At 31.6% G+C, this 18,594-nt stretch overlaps 1 protein-coding gene across 1 annotated transcript in view; it reads right to left on the bottom strand.

Moving 5' to 3' along the window:
* LOC123705597 (glutamine synthetase 2 cytoplasmic-like) overlaps nucleotides 1–17,818 on the bottom strand; it is a 36,214-nt gene extending 18,396 nt beyond the window's left edge. Inside the window, exon 1 of the mRNA XM_045654464.1 lies at nucleotides 17,705–17,818. The gene's annotated coding sequence lies outside the window, so the exon portion shown is untranslated. The remainder of the gene's footprint in view (nucleotides 1–17,704) is intronic.
* Nucleotides 17,819–18,594: the final 776 nt, after the last annotated feature.

The raw sequence follows: 18,594 nt of genomic DNA, 5'->3' as shown, positions 1-18,594 counted from the left end.
AATGACATTACTGAAACGTACCTAGTAGAATCGAATTTTAAGTGATATAAAAGAAAAATGTTGTTAATTATGAATCAGTTACAGGACATGAATACCTACTTAGAAAAAGTATCCATACAAATTTTCCAGCACAGATTAAAAATATCACTGCTAATAGACTCGTTCCAAGAAGCTTATATCTAGGATATAAGCTTCTTGACTCGTTCAAATGCAAATAATATAAAATTAATGGTGATTGGTGAATGGTTACAAATTGCCGCGTAATCTTGTATGAAGCGTTCTGCAGCACTAGTTAATTATTAAATGTTCGGCTTTGCCGATAATTGAAGGTGTGAATTTATAACTGCATTGGAAAGCTTCGGGCTTAAGAGTGGGCATAAAGTCAGAGAATTTCTAAAGTTATGGGCCCCGCCCTAGCGCGCCATGCCGCGCGCAATCATTCTTCCATCATACACGGCTCACCGTACTTACGTAAAGTTCATCGGACGCTAAATTAAACACAATATTCTTCGCGCGTTCAACGCGTATTTTCGGTAGTTAGTATACAGTGAAGTTGAAATCATGGCAAATTTGAAATTATGTAATATGATAATTTATTATTATTTTTTAATTTTTATTTATAACTATTGATGATAATCTATACGTATATAATAAAACAGTAAAAAAAGTGTATACGTATACATACGTATTACATATATTCAAAAAAACGATATTAGGGAAACAGTATAGAGCACGAATCCGTAAAAAATTCTGTCTGTTTGTTTGTATGATTTGAATGAATGTTAAATTGTTGTGTTTATACTTTATATTATATTTATTATATACTAGCTTTCCGCCCGCGGCATCGCCCGCGCAGTCAAAGAAAAACCCGTATAATTCCCGTTCCCGTGGGATTTCCGGGATAAAACCTATCCTATGTCCTTTCTCGGGTATCAAAATATCTCTATACCAAATTTTATGCAAATTGGTTCAGTAGGCGTGATTGAGAGTTACTTTCACATTTACAATATTAGTACAATATTAGTATAATATTAGTACAAGGTAAATTAGCTTGGAGAAATATTTGCATATCTAGTGGTGTGTATATTACTCAGATCTTAGAGCGCGTTTCCACTATAACGTTCAGGCCTATACAAAAATGTTTCGATATCCTTACATTACTATTTAATTTTATACTTATTCCTAGCAACACTCTGATTTTTGTTTTCAATAAAAACAAGTTTTTATTTGAAAGAAAATGGTTTTGACTTTATAAAAAAAAAAATAATTATCATTCAATTTCACGTTCTTGAGCAAACGACAAAACGACTACCGTGAAACAATAAAATATCGTGTCCATAATAATTTGTTTCGTTATTAATATTTGACCGTAATAATTACGAAACAAAACAAATAAATAAATCGTCACTTGATAGTTGAAAGTGGAAACACGCACAAAACCAGAATAAACCAGTTTACGCTGTCCGCAGGTACCACGTGCAGTCCGTGAGTCGCTTGGTACCGTTAGAACATAAAGCACACATTTCATTCAAAAGTTATAATTATTACGTAATTGTTAAATTTTGTATTTGTTGATTGTTGTTATTATTTGTTATTATTGTTATAATATTTGTTGAAGTGTTTAATTTGTGTGTAAGTGTTGTAACTTTATATTGTTAATTGTTAATTTAAAAGTTATACGTATGTTAAATGTGCAAATATTAAAATAAAGTTTCATCTTTTTCAGAGGAGAAACACATATAGTTTAATTTAAAATCCCATATACAGGGTTATTTGTAAAACACCGGCAACCTCGCAGGACAAGATAGCTAACATCATAAGTAACATTTGTTCTACGACTTTTGGCTGTTGGCATAACGAAATAAATTATTTTTAAATGATTTTTTAAGCTTTTATTGTACTCTCCTAACGTTTGTAAGTCTATGTTCTACTCATCATCGAAAGGACAACCGCGACGCGACGCCCCCTTTCCCCTCCCGTTCGCTTCTTGTTTACGTAATTTTTGTGATGCGCGTAGAGTTTATAATATTTAAACGGAAAATGAAATGAACATTTATTTTTTTATGAAAATAAAATCTAACAAAATATCAAAAGTCGTAGAACAATTATTAATGTTGTTACTTATGATGTAAGGTATCTTGTCCTGCGAGGTTGCTGGTGTTTTACAAGTAACCCCGTATATATAATAAAAACTAAAAATAAAATGTTGTTTTTTTTTATTTGCTGACCATACACTACTACAAACGCAAAAATTTAGCAAAATTAGAAAATCCCCGAATTTGCATTCGCGAGTGTATTCATACTTAGGGTTGCCAAACAGTATTCTACTGTTTTTCACTAAATTATACTTTTTACTGTTTAACAAATAAAAAGTATTTATACAAAAGACTGTTTTCAGCATAAAAGTGCAAACACATAATATAGACAGTATAATGTGTTACATTTAGACGCTCACAATTTTTTTTTATTTAGTCAGAGGGCACACACTACAATAAATACTGTTTGTTTTGCTAAAATACTGTTTAATATTTTTTTTTACACGGTCGTAAGAGACGCCATGGACAGAGACCGGTGGAGGCAAATCATCCGCTCCAGATGCAACCCTGATGCTGACCACGATCCTCAGACATGAGGGACCGACAAGAGAGAGAGAGAGACCTGAATAATGAATATACGTACTTTATTTCTTGTAAAAAAAGTTGGCAACCCTATTCATAGTGTTTGTTTATAATATAGGAGTGGCAAGGTCGCCGTCGCGTCGCGCGCAATTGCTGCTATCACCGTCGCTTGAAACCGGCGCTCCAAAAATGGATATTCCATCTTTTGATTCACGCGCAGGACTGTCGCGAAATTTCTCTTATTGGATTTCGTATGTAGGCATTGTACTGAATGTTGTTTCATATGAGCGCAATCGAGAGCGCTCCGTTTCGCGTGTTACTTATGAATGATATATGTATTTTATTTGTAACTAGCGGTCCGCCCCGGCTTCGCCCGTACATATTTACGTTTTCTCTACATGAGAACCATCCTTCATCCTTCAAGAGATACAATAAAAAAAGAATTATCGAAATCGGTTCAGCCGTTCACACGTGATACCGTGACAACGCGAAACGGGTTTCATTTTTATATATACAAATAATTAGACGAGTAAAGTTACTTATTTTATTTAATTTTAACGATAGATTTCAAATAATGAGCAGGTATAACTTTATAATTTACTAGAGGTCCGCCCCGGCTTCGCCCGTGGTACATATGTATTTCGCAATAAAAAGTAGCCTATGTCCTTTCTCGGGTATCAAAATATCTCCATACCAAATTTCATGCAAATTGGTTCAGTAGTTTAGGCGTGATTGAGTAACAGACAGACAGACAGAGTTACTTTCGCATTTATAATATTATAGTATGGATTATAATTATTTATGGGAGTTCACTGCACCAGTGATTATTATAATACAGATTGTGAATATATTATATTATATATATCTACTATTCACAACCTATTTACGTTATTTACTGGAACAACCATAGGAATCTATAAATAGGTAGTAGGTAATCATAGTAGTAATGGTAATAAGTAATTAATAAAAAAATATACTAGGTACATATAAATCTTTCTTGATTTTATTGATGTAACACTATGAATGAAATATTTGTATCCATATAATATATACCTATATATATGTTTGTATACCTAAGATCGTCGCGTCAATACTCAGCCCACGGAAACGAATTTATGCATTTGCATAAATTCGTGTGAGTGTGATTAGATATTACATATTTATGTAATATCTAAACTCACCTGCATAAAGTTTCTGAAATGAATCGAAAGTCGTATTTTTTATTAATACATATTAATAAATAATAATTATTATTATTTATTATAAATAATAATTAGGTATTTATTAATATGATTACAATACTATACTTATCTTCGAAAATTAGTTAGATATCATTTAAATATGAATCTCTTTTAGTTCTCGTTTCTGAAGTTTCAATGTTCTTTTGTTGTTTACCATTTTCAAAAAAACAATATTGAAACAATATTATTAAAAAATCGGCGCGCGGCACAGCAATTTAAGCATGGTCTACTCGTCTCAACGGAGCGATAGCGTCTGATGTATGAAATAGAATTATGTTTGAAGCTCCTAGAACGTGCGATGCAAGATGATTTCTTGCGTAATTAAAAATATAGTAAGCGCCAAAAGTGTTTTATCGTGATTAAATCATAACAAAAAGTAATGAGACAAAAGTGGTATAACAAAGTTCTCACAAATGTTTCAATATAATTGTTTATGAAAAAAATAACATAATAGGCATAACCATGTCAAGTAAAAAACGTCAAAGTGTGAAATTTAGAGGTAACTTCGTGAATTATTTCTATCGAGTCAATTTCAATATTTTATGTTTTTGATCAAACAGGATAATCGAAAATATCATCAAGTTTTACATATATTTTATTTTTTATATTTGGTCTTGAATATTACACGTATCAACTAAATGTTGATTGGTGATTTGACTTTAGTCGCGTTCTTAATACTAGGGATTTCATTGAAAATAATCATGAATATAATATATGCCTATATTTTCTACATTTGTAGTTAGATATTGAGTATGACTGAGCGTATTCTGAAATCAAGAATCAAGATCACTCCAAGAATTAAACTAAATTGTGATTAAGCGCGGTTGTTAAACCGCGCATTTAAAATTTCCGAATAAAACTATAACAACAGTTAACTTCGGAAAAATAACCGATTAAATAGGCTCTGTACTAGCGTGATACATAAAAGTCGCGCGGTAATAATTTGAGACTTATCTAAATCTGCAAAATTGCATCAATTAGAGCAAATTTTTGAATTATAATAGGAAGAACTGGAGCACATCATAAAGCCTGCTGAATTTTGCATCACAAATTTTAAATACATTCACACCACGTTGACATTTGACATTTGAAACAGTATAGTCATCAAAGTACTTTAGTACGACGCCGGTAACTGAATTATTCATGTTTCAACTCCATAATTATTCATCTCACAGATAATTCATGTGGAATTTAATAAACAACGACACCATACTTGCCTTGAATGTAAAACCAACTTAAAAGAGATAACTAATGGGTTAAAATTTGCACATGATAACTAATAGAAATACATAGGTATTAAAGATAATATAATTTTAAAGTTTAAAGATTTTTCGAATGTTATGCTTTCCGATGTTAAAAAAAAAAAACATTTTAATTTAGTAAGTGCCAACATAGCCTAGCTACCAATAATTTTGACTTCACTATTCTTTATTTAATAAAAGTATCTAAACAAGAGTTGGAAAGCCAAGGTAATCATGAGATAATACGCCGTATTCAGCACACATCGTTGACGATCTTAGCCACATTATAATTACTTTATTTGCATTTAACGCGGCCTCGGCCAAGGATTTTATAACTATCCACGCGTGAACTGGTTTTAAACGGTTGTAAGCTTAAGTATAGAGCTTCCTTAATACGCAAAAGGAAAAATTGGATTTATTGTTGAATGCAAACAATAGAGTGGTGAGAACCAGTAGTGCCTATATCAAACCGTACAATTTGTTGGAATATTCATGGACTACGATCTACGGACTGTCCCAACATTGAAGTAATTATACTAGAATAGACATGCAAACGACCCCCTATAGTACGATTTCCTTGCACAACAATATGCATAAATAACCATGTACCGATAGCAAATACAATCCAATTATTCAATCCTTTTCCGGAAGCCCGGGAATAAAAATTTATTTGTAAAATGACGACTAAAAGTGATTCGAAAGAAGTACGCTTCCTTTGAACTCGGATGAATAAATGTACGAGTCTAAACGAACTGCGACCTCTATTTAATTGGCACTATAAATTAAAAACGGTGGTTACGACTTACGAGTACTACCGTAATTAAAAATAGTATTTCAACCTGGGCTTATCAGTTAAAACTCCATGATTCATATCAAGGTGAACTAGACTTTGTTTACTGCATTGTTTGTGTAAGTTTTTAGGAAGACATTCTTAAACCTCATAGCATGTTATAAGAAATCAATCACCTTGATTAGGTAATAAGTACTATGTCATGATCAATCAACTATTTAAATAATGTAATTACCATTCTGGCGACCTCATTAGGAGAGTTTATATTCACCAAAAATTTTTTTTTGTGTTTCTATTTTAGAGTTTACTGCTGTCACTCAGTTATGAATATTCAAAAATTATTATTATGTTATTTATAATAAATTTTAGTTCACCGTTTTTAAACATTGTCGGTTTGGATGTTTATTTATAATTTCTAAGCTACAAAAGGGATAATTTTGAAACCTCTATGAAATTAACTTTTATTATATACTATTAGGGAAATATAAAATATTGGGTAAGGTATCTATCTAGTTTCGATTGCCCATAAACAACATAAATTAATTCCACATTAATTCGTATAAGAGTTTAATAATGAAACAAATTTTAAATTATTATTATAAAAGAGTTAGTTTTGTCGCCTAAATTGTCAGAAACAATTTCCTATTTTTTCTATATCCTTCGATATCAATATAATTATGGCTACATACCTATCAAACGTTATCAAAAGGAAATTAGGATCAACGCCATCCAAAATATAATGGTTTTCGTGTGCTTCATCCTATCTTGTTTCAGGCAAGGCCAAATAAAATTAAGCTAATGGCTATCCATTACCCTAATTTGAAAGGTTGGTTTTAGTGCAGGCACCTACCTATTGGGATAGTATTGTTGATTTAAGGTATAACAGCAGAAGGTTTGTTTTTATTCTGTAGGGACAGGTACATTAATTGTTTTACCTACTTTTTTATCAATTACTTTGTCTGATTGATCTGAGAAATATATAGGTAATTAATATAAGAATATATCTTCGCTGTTCAGTTGGAAAACATAACAAATTCATGTAAGCTACGAGTGCATTATTCAAAGCACTGCACTGCTGAAACGGTGAATGAAAACATTGAACTCAATTTACGTAAATACCTTATGTTTATACGCCAGTGTATCAGAACAAAGACTTGATGTAAATGAAAAAAATCCAAAAACACGGCGTGTTTTCCGACAAAGAGCTGAACGAACATCGGCCCGAAATAAAGAGGATGATATACAAAAACGGAACAATCCATCTCGGGTTGGAGTATATACAGGCAATGACTCCGCAAAGTTTCAATCGGTTATCAAAATTAATTTATCTAAGGTCGCGTATATTGTCTCGGACGTGCAGGTTATCGACCTACGATTGGGGTATTAGCTTTACTCGCATTATCTTCTTTTACGTCAATGGCTGGTCGTGCACCGGGTTATCGTGCCACGGCGTGACGTGGACCCGTGCTGAACATGTGGCTGCGAACTGCGTTGATAACACGGCTTAAACGCGGATGTAATCACAAAGAATTAAAAAAAATAATAATGCTATTAGTACGTACACTGTGTATTCGTGTTAATTGGCCTTTTTACACGCTTCATTGAATAGAAATGTCACACTTCAGCTTCAGATTAGTGAGGTTCTCAACGTTTGGTTTATTATTCTTACTAAACATCTATTCGAGAGTTTAAATATTTCGTGAATTGTTGCAGTTGTACTTTTCTTGCGCGCCGACTTTCTGATACAGCACAATTTTCGGAAATCTGGCCAATACGTTTCTCGCATCCTGAAGACTGGTGAGGCCATATTATGTAGCGCGCAAGCCGCAAGGCCCGTGTTCTAAACCCCAAATTGAAATCGTGTCCCAGCAGTAGGAACATAATTGGCTGATGATGATGACTGTTACTGTTTATTAAGAATATTAACGACAGGATAGGACTGTTATTAGCACGCGAACACAACAAGTCGTTCCGATATCCTATGGCTTATAGAAAGTTGAAACTTTTCAATTATATTTGTCCTGGACCTACAATACAGCTATGTTAGCAACATATTAAACCTTTTACTATGCTAGCAAACTAGCAATGCGGTTAAACAGCTGATATCTTCATATTATGTATAAGTGGTCCAACAAGAAGTGTTGCAACCGATGTCGCATCTACACTTGAAATAACCTTTCTCAAATCTTTTAAGGTTTAATATAGCATCTGTGGAAATGTGGTTTTTATTAAAGTGTCTTTAGGTGGGTTTTGCAATGACACAAATATGACCCTTTTTAAACAATAAAATTTATTTTAAGTCCCTATAAACAATACTGTTTACACACGGTACAAAATGTATGCGTGTCGAATATAAATTATTAAGAGATATTCAAATAAATATACAAGTTACAGTCTACTTACTAAAAAACAATTGCTAAATGCTCGCGTATAACAAAACGTAAGTTTAGACTTTAGAGTATAAAAAATTAAAGTAATTGTCGTCGGAAATAATAATTAACTAGAAGTACATTTGTACTTCATTTGTACATTTGTCATTATGTAATATAATAACCTAACCTAACTACACTGTACTTATTAGAATACTAGCTGTACACTGTACAGTGTACAGCCTGTACACTGTACACTGTACAGGTTGTACTCCGCGGTTTCACCCGCATTGCTTCGCTCCTGTTGGTCTAAGCACAATGATAATAAAATCTATAGCTTTCCTCGATAAATGAGCTAGGTATCTAACACCGAAAGACTTTTTCAAATCGGACCAGTGGTTCCAACAAACAAACTCTTCAGCTTTATATTATTAAGCATAGATTGATAGGTATCTATATTATTAAACAATGTTATGTGACGTAAAAATGAACGAAATTTCGTTACCTTCTTGCTATTAATAACAATAAGATTTGATAAGAATAAACGAAAACAAAAATCAAAGTATTCGGCGTGTAAATTATATTATGTACGATTCGATAAAAAAAAATTAACGGCTTTTTATCGTAGTTTGCGTCAGAATTAGGTCAGGAACGTTAAGATAATACAAGTTATTGACGTTTGATAATAATTGCTAATACCCTTGTAATTATAAGTTGTAATTGAGTCATGGTGCGCATTTATTAATGATAAATAATCCTTTAATTGTTTTAAACAAAAGACTTATCGCTTAAATTCGCACGAAAACTTAAAAAAAACATATTAATGAAAACGATACAACGAAATAATGTTATTGTTATCATGTAGATTAATATAATAACAAAGAAATATAATTAAAATCTAAAAGAACAGTGGACCAACGACCGGCCAGTCATCCTCCGCATGATGACTAAGAATTTTTTCGAGGTTAATGAAATTGCCGACATGGCCGACATGGCCGACACAGGCGGGCGGTGGCCGACAAAACAGCTGCCTTTGTTTACAAACAAACACTACAGGACAATAACTGATAGCCTAGTTCGGTTTTAGTGTGAACTTGTTGGTGTACGCGAAATGATAAGTACAATTTATTGCGATGGCGACTTGGTTTGTAATATTTAAATTATGAACAATTATCGAGACTGAGAAATAGACAATATAATAAATTCTATTTGTAGTTACAAATCTGAAATGTTGTGAATAGAAAGTAAAGTAACACTATCACCGTTTTATTTTAATTAAACAAAGAGGTATATGTATAGTATGGAAATAGGACGGCATGAAAATTGATTAAAAAGTTGTTAAGCGAGATTCTTTCATCGAGCGGTTGCGACAATTTTATAAAGTGCTTTTACTGAGAATTTAAATAAACTAGCCGAGTTTAAGTAAACTTGAATATTATGAACGCCTTGAAATGAATAAAAGTAAACGTAAAGTAGTCTATAAGTTATTATTTACTAGCTTCCCGCCCTCAGCTTCGCCTGCGTAGTCAAAGAAAAACTCGCAGTTCCCGTTCCCCTGAGATTCCCGGTTAAAACCTATCCTATTACCTTTCGCAGGTCTCAAGCTACCAAATTGCATCGATTCAGAGTTTGAAGCGTGAACAAGAGACAGACAGACAGAGATACTTTCGGATATATAATATTAGTTATGATGGCATAAAATCGTATACCTACAAATTTGAAATTATTGTTTTATACTGAGCGTCTGAGCGTATACGACTACCTTGACATAATGAAGCAAGCTTACATCACAAAGAAATTGCCGAACCGAGTTGCTTTGTTTGTAATAAATGTTATTAGTCATTTTCGAATGGACGGTGAATAATCGTTTTATGAAAATACATATTATCAGTCTTTGTTGTGGATACGGCTCATATACAAATATACAATAGTTACGCCTGTAAAAGATAAATATTAATAGAATTTTGACGATTATGCAACTTGTTAGTGGATTTAAAAATACAAAAAAACGTGATTTGGATAAAAAAAATATCACTCAATACACACACGTTTCAGTGTTATACTAATTAGGTGAAACCTCTAACATCATTATAATATACTAGGCGTGCAGGATGCAAGAGGAAGTAAATCAATTAAGGTAATATGGTTCCAGTTGCTTAAATGATTTACTTTCACCAGTATAATGTTATTACGTAGTCAAACATTCAAAATTTATTTCATAAAATGTTAATGGTCGCTATAATATATATATTTTGTACTAACTTTTTTAATATTTCACAGTCGTTTGGTTTTTAATAAAATATTTTTACGCAATTTTAAAACAAAGACACATACAGCCATGAAATTAAAAAAATATCTTTACAAAATTCCACCGAAAACAGTTTTAAGCCATCTTTTAAAATAATTGTACAATTAACGAATATATAACTAAAGAAATATAAAGAATAAGTAATCTACATCGAAACGTTTATGCACTAATTAGTTGGCTAAATAATATGTACATAGTATTCAATTAATCATTTACTTATAATCTGTTTATTTACTAATTAATCGGTGAAACTCGCTTATTACGCTTAGTACATAATACATATTCGTAAATTAATATTTTATAATATTTTCGCATTATCAATTTCAACAATGATGTATTTTTTCATACTATGTTCATTTTATAATCAGACATTTTTTAACATTATTCAGACTGCGATAAAAATATATCTAGAGTCACCTATAACTAGCTTACCGCCCGCGGCTTCGCCCGCTTTGTCTAAAACCTAATAAATTATATATACATACATACATTGACCTTCCTCTTGAATCACTCTATCTATTAAAAAAAACCGCATCAAAATCCGTTGCGTAGTTTTAAAGATTTAAGCATACAAAGGGACATAGGGACAGAGAAAGCGACTTTGTTTTATACTATGTAGTGAAGTGATGATGTGGTTAGCTTCTGTCACACCCCGGACACTCCATACAAAATTATCGTTTTGACAGTCACACTGTAGATACTGCAAATGTGTGTGTTAACGCTTTATGGTTGGCACATTTTTGACTAGCGTAAAAAAAAATTCGCGTTTTTCTGATGAAATACATCCGTAAACAGCACAATATCTTACCATTTTCTACGAAAAACGATAATCACAAATCCAAAATAATAAAATTACTTTAAGTCAATTTGATTAATGTTGTCAATCTTCGTTGCGTATCGTCCCTGTAGAAAAATATGGACCATATTTTTATGTCTGATCGTGCGGGGTGAGGTAAGTGTTTAATTTTGGCGGGAGGCGGAGAGTGTCCGTTCTGTAGCGTTTAGCTACTATTATGTATTCTGTGCTTCTGTTAAGAATTTTGATTGTCAATTAACTATTGACAAATATTTATTTATTTATTTACTAATTAGTTTGTACCAATGTTATTAATGACCGTGTTTGTTTATACTTTACCTTTTATTAACTATGCAATAGACAAACCAATTTATAGAGCTCCGTTTGTTTTGAATAATTTATTTGTTAATTTTATTATTACATTTATTATATTTTGTTCGACAGCGATTTGAAATAGTGTATCGTTAAATTATTCATTATAATATTATGGAAATCGGCCAACGAATTTTACGTGCACTTTAATGACACGTATCTTTATACGAATTGCTGACCTGTAAATAATACTTGGAAGAAAATAATTAAAACCCATGAAAATCATACTACGATAATATACCAAGTTTACTTTAGCAACACAAACGTACCTATGTTATCTGTATATGAATTTTCCGGGCACTTTTTGCAGCAATAAAAAGTTCAGGCTTATAAAGACGTGTAACTGACTGTAAATATATTTAGTTCGAAGGTGCACGACCGCTGATTCATGTACCTACGTCCTGCCAGCTGAGTTTTTATTTTGATCCTCAGTGGAGTGTCACGTGATAGGCGAGTGATCGGCAGCCGCGTGCCGCGTGACGGACCAAGCCAAGCTTTCCATGTCATGTACTGGTTCCGTACTAGAATCAACCCCTTGATCACTGAATTTTTTTGTTATATCTAATTTATTCAGGATAGAGTGGTACCTAAATAGGCAACTTACTGTACGGTACTTATGGAACTGTTTTTTTCTACTGTTGTAATTGAAGTATTAATTTATTATACATTATTTACAAATTGATTTTATAATTTTTTGCAATAATGGTTTTTATTAAGATGTTGATTTCAGTGTGTATGCTTCTCGTCTTAATTATACAATAAATTGATATATAATATCTATATATAAATATAGTATTGATAGATGTAAGGTGAACCGGTTTTTGTGATGTGAATTGAATACATTGAACACGTGTTTGTTAAAAATTATATTAGGTAGATATATTATGCTTGTGTACTTAGTACTTACTCGAATATAATCGTGTTCAGTTTAAATTTTGATTAATTTAACCTGAAGGTTAACGGACAATGGATAAAAAGAATATATTAAATACGTATTTTCTGTATTACCTAGTTCACTGTTCCATATGATGTGCGCCGGTTAATTTTTTGTGTTTTTATAGTTTTTCCTTGGGAGATCTCAGATCAACTGAACCATAATTAGCTCAATATTCTGAGGTATTGATTAAATACTTGTTCGTTTTTAGATTTAATTTAGCATAAAAATATTTTTTTTTAAATAACATCAGACATTAAAATCAAAAATGGTTTCCCAAGGTTGCTAGCCCCTATAGTTTCCATTGCTTATTTAAAAAATAAAGAGTAATACTTAATATTATAATTACACCTATGGCACTAATTTTCTTTCTACTATCTATACCTGTGATCTATACCAAGAAAAAAGTAATTAATCTTTATAAAAACATGTAAAAAAAGACAATAATTACAATTGAGATAATTGGTATTATTATCGTCATTCACGACATTATCAACAATTGTTATACTGTGACATTATGTTTGTAAATAAGAACGTCCTTGCGATCCAAATAAGTTTCAATGCAGTAGTCATTAAAAGTATTTAGATGATAAGGCGATAGGAAAAGCGCTTTGTTTGATATAATAATATTACTTATATTGATAATAAATCTGCAGTCATGTGACGGTTTTGTGTTTGTGTGTGTTTACAAATTTTTTTCTGATTACAGGCATATAATATTGAATAAATTGTATCGCATATCTCAAGAGGCTACTTGAAGAGAAGTCATGACGAATTACCTGAAATCCTTAGTGATAAGGCAAAGCAAATAGCTGTCAATACAGCTGTATGCTGTATGGATGATCAAGATAAATGCATATCGTACAATACTTGAGCCTATTGAGATAGCCTGAGATATGAGTTTATAATGCACAATGCAATACGATGTATATCAAAAAGGATAAATCAATATATCTTTTTATTTAGAATTTATGATTTGTGTGATTATTTTATTATATTATTTATATTTTTTTATTTTTATAAATGAGCTTTGTAAATGATTATAGGATGCAAATAAATCCATACTTAATATTATAAATGCGAAAGTAACTCTGTCTGTCTGTTACTCAATCACGCCATTTGCATGAAATTTGGTATAGAGATATTTTGATACCCGAGAAAGGACATAGGCTACTTTTTACCCCGGGAAATAGGATAGGTTTTATCACGGCAATCCCACGGGAACGGGAACTATGCGGGTTTTTCTTTGACTGCGCGGGCGAAGCTGCGGGTGGAAAGCTAGTGATAAATAAAATGTATTATCATCATTAAATCTAGTGTGTCTCATCATGGATTGAATTGTACTTGCAATTCAATTGTAATTGTCTGAGTATTGTTACCATTTTATGAAATTACTTTTAGTTCACCATGTACGGAAAAAATATTGTAATATACTGTGTACGGAACCCTTAGCGTCCCAAACTGTACAACTCGCTTACGGCGAAATTTTGACGTGCAACCTATTCGATATACATACATATATTTTTTCATCAAAAAAAATATGAACGCAATAATCTTGCGGTAGGATCTTGTACTACATTTCGTCAGATAAACAGACAAATCATCTATACTAATATTATAAAGCTGAAGAGTTTGTTTGGTTGTTTGAACGCACTAATCTCGGGAACTGCTGGTCCGATTTGAAAAATTATATCGGTGTTAGATAGCCCATTTATCGAGGAAGGTTGTAGACTATATTTCATCACGCTACGGGTAGCAGGAGTGGAGCCGCGGGGGTGAGACCGCGCAGAGCAGCTAGTGTGATATATATCACACGATTTGATCGCAACGTTACGAGAAGTGAATTAGAGATCAAATAAATCCTTTATATGGAGATTATTTCTTAATACATATACTGAGTATATGATAAACATGTTTAGATGCATACCAAGATTACTTGCATGAATATATTGTATTTGTTACGAATTTAACAGAGAGAAAGGGTTGTTTTAGTAGATACCTATCTAATTAAATTCATTCAAGATATTTATATTTAAAAATAACCTTCTCAATGTGTATAAATAAATTTAATCTTTGTAAGATTAAATTAATACCTAGCCACTTTATTGCATTGTTTTGTTTATTATTAAACAACAATTTAGAACAGTAGGTATGTTATGAGATATGCGCTCGGGAATGTACCGAAACCAAATTATTACTACAATTACCTAAATACCTTATATATATGTAGATATTAAATAAATACAAGATCAAAAGCGTATTAGAATTTACGCTCACTTTACTAATATGTGTTTAAAGAGTTTTTTTATTTCTTGAACGCCTTAATCTCAAATGCAACGGGCCCGATTTGAAAAATTATTTCACTGTAAGATATCATTTATCGAGGAACGCTATAGGCCTTAGAGCATATCTGCTATACAATATTATATAATATATTATTATCATCACGCTGACTAATGGGAGCGGAGCAATGCGGGTAAAACCGCGGGGTAGGTACAGCGAATTTCATATGAAAGTAATCTTAGAATATTATAATTAATCTTAGATCAAAATCTTAATAAAAAATTAAACACGTGTAATAATTAGTCTAAAGTTAGAATAGTTAATAGAACAAAATATAATTTTAATAATCTACTGATTGTTTTAATGTCGTAATCTCAATATTTCAATTATGTTTTATCGTCGAAATATTGGACATCATTCGTTTGGCTCGTGTCTGATAAGTAATAACAATATAATCCTTATCATATCTTTTATATCTCAAGTTTATTTTTACTTCTATATTATTATTTTTAGAACTAGCTTTCCAACTGCAGATTCGGTTGCGTGGACTAGAAAATTTTGCGCTTTGTTAATTTTAAAGAATTGACATTTTAAAGACTTTTTTTTAAGTTTACGTAATTAGTAACTATATATTTTAGATAACTCGTCAAACAAGCATCGAGCCTGTAAGGATATTTTTTTTTAATATTTATAAAATGGCAATAATAAGATTTACAAATACATATCCGTGATTTTTGAAGTTCTGTTAATTCATGTACCTAGTCTATATTATATAAGCCACTCCTAATTATTTTTAAAATGAAATACAGACTATAAAGTTGAATTTAATATCGATCTTTCACCATAATAAGGCGGAAGTTGTTCTGCCCTTTTCCCCTTTTACGTTTTTTATCTCCCTAAAGACCTTTATTGTAACTTAACAAAATCTCAAAATTTACCCGAACTGGTCGATACTTTCTCGAGTTAGCAACTTGTCGATTCATATTATTGATATCTAGGTAGATTATTATATTTAAAGATAATCATTAGATCTCTTTCGTGCGTTGTTGTTATGATAATAAATAGGTAATAAGCATTATTTAATACTTGTAATTTTTTGACACGTTATTATTTTTATATCAATTGGAATTATTTTTCGATAGATATATTTTACGATATAAATTGTTATTTCAAAGTCTTGAACTTGCTATAATGTTAGTTTAAATAAAATTAATTAATTTTTTAAAGGACATTATTTGTATATTTATAAACTAGCTTACGCCCGCGACTCCGTCCGCGCGGAAAAATTAAGAAAAATTAAGATTTATTTTTTTCTACGTATTTTTCCGGGATAAAAAGTATCCTATTTTATGCCCAGGGTAATAAGGTATAATTATACCCAGTTTCATCGAAATCGAACCGTTAGTTTTTACGTGATGCCTTCACATACAGACAGACAGACAGACAGACAGACAGACAGACAGAAAGACAGACAGACAGACAGACAAAAATTTATTTAATCACATATTTGGGTTTGGTATTGATCCAGTTACACCCCCTGTTATTTATTTTTTCAATATTTTCAATGTACAGAATTGACCCTTCTACAGATTTATTATATGTATAGATATTGTGATTTTAGTTAAAATTTATTATAACTTTAAATTCAGTTTAAATTTTAAAATAGATTTAATTAATAGATTGTTTGTTTGATTTTCGAAGTTTTTTGTCAATATTGTTTTGAGTTTACTTTTTGTAAACATTGTTTAATGTTTGGTTTCCTCTTTGTCAATTAAACTTTCAACATGTTTGTGTTATTTAAAACTTTTATAATTTAATATTTGAATTTACAACTCAATTTTTAATCAAACCCAACGCTGTGTCCATGTTCTATAATAAATAAGTATTTTAAATTACATTTTTCCTTTTTTTCCTTAAACATATAACAAGAAATAACCCGGTTTTAGAAAATATAAAAAGAGGGATCAACTAATACATGATTTTATGATTATAATATTTTGTAAGTTTGTTTATGTAATATTTTATTTTTATTTTAGTTTAAACGTAATCTAAACAAGATAATATCCATGTTCCTAAGCATATTATTATAAATTACTTAAATATTTATTCTCTTGAAATGTAAAATATATTTTTTTTTGTTTAGTTTTATATGCAAGTTAACACCAGCATGTTTAGTTAAATGTTACATTATATAATATGTTTGTATTAAATTGCGGTGTGTACAAAGTATGTACTGTGACTTTAATATTAAGATCGCTCGACTCCAGAGGGTGAAATCGACGGTCCGGTGACCTAAAATAATAATTAAGTGAGTACGGAATGCTCCCTTCATTTAAATTCCCACAAAACCTTTCCAACACTTACATCCATTTAAAATATAAAAGAATAAAGCAGTTCAAGTTCAACAAGTAGTGATAACGAGGGAAACCAGTCCGTTTTCTCCGCAACTATGTCGAAACTTCAAAATAAATATTTTAAACGAATACACAGAGGAGTTTTATACCATCGGAATTTTTTACTGCATCTTCAATCGGAGTTTGACCGTCCTGTGTTTTGATTTTTCCTATGGGACAGTTCAAAAAAGTTCGCATTGCACATAAAGTTAACGCGGGAGCATTTAAACGTGTATTTCGATCGGGAATGATGCAATTCGCAATGCAACCAACCTCTCGCATGTACGGATCACCCGAGCTGGGATATTTCCATTCCGATCCCGCTTACACGCTATTCTAAATAATAATGTCTTATTTACCTTGATAAGTCCAACGAAGTCACGCGCGAAACGTACGAACGTGTTTAACACAAATCAACCGCCTCACGCGGGATTCACAGATTGACTGATGTGTGTACGGTGTGCGTTTGAATATATATGCGCGCGCATCTTTGCGCTTGCGTGGTGGGAGATTGCGTACAGTCCTCCGCGGAGTAACAGCAGCCGAGGTATGGTGGGAACGCTGCAGGGAGGTGCGTGTCGCCAACCGTACAGTTATCATCAACATCCGATGTTTCATACCATTAAACTGTTCTGCCAAATTGGAACAGGCAATGGGTGTGAACGGTGAAGGTGAGAACCGAGGTTCGTTCCCGACTCCCTTATCCTATAATATTGGAAGTATACATTCATACAATAATGTACCTGTGAATGTGATGGATAATAACAATTTTTTATGACGTGAAATAAATCAAAACACGTAACAACATTAAGTATTTGACATTTATCTTGGACGTGATTTTTATGTGTTCCCTTTGTGTAACATAACATTGTGTCTGGGAGTCTGGGACCGATCGGGCCGCTTGGGGCTCAATGGGATCAGATAAAATTATTTTAATATTATTTTTTAATTTTCACAGTTAAGTCATTTGGGCACATGTTAAATATATTATCAAAATACAGAAAACTTTATTTAACTTACAGACATAACTTCTCATTACAGCTATTTTTATATGATTATCAAAAACAAAACAAATAAATTCACTAAAACTGCTAAGAATACAAGCAATTAAATATTTCTTTTAAATAGTTTTTTTCATTAACACATTAACCTTAAAACATTAATTGTTCGCCAAACCCTAAACCTATTTAAACTAAATACAATGTAGTGATACTGACACAAAAAATAACATAAAGCGGATTTTCCTGAA

This window comes from Colias croceus, chromosome Z, assembly GCF_905220415.1.
Source record: "Colias croceus chromosome Z, ilColCroc2.1".
NCBI classification, from domain to species: Eukaryota; Metazoa; Arthropoda; class Insecta; order Lepidoptera; family Pieridae; genus Colias; species Colias croceus.
This window is presented reverse-complemented; position numbering and strand designations above follow the sequence as displayed.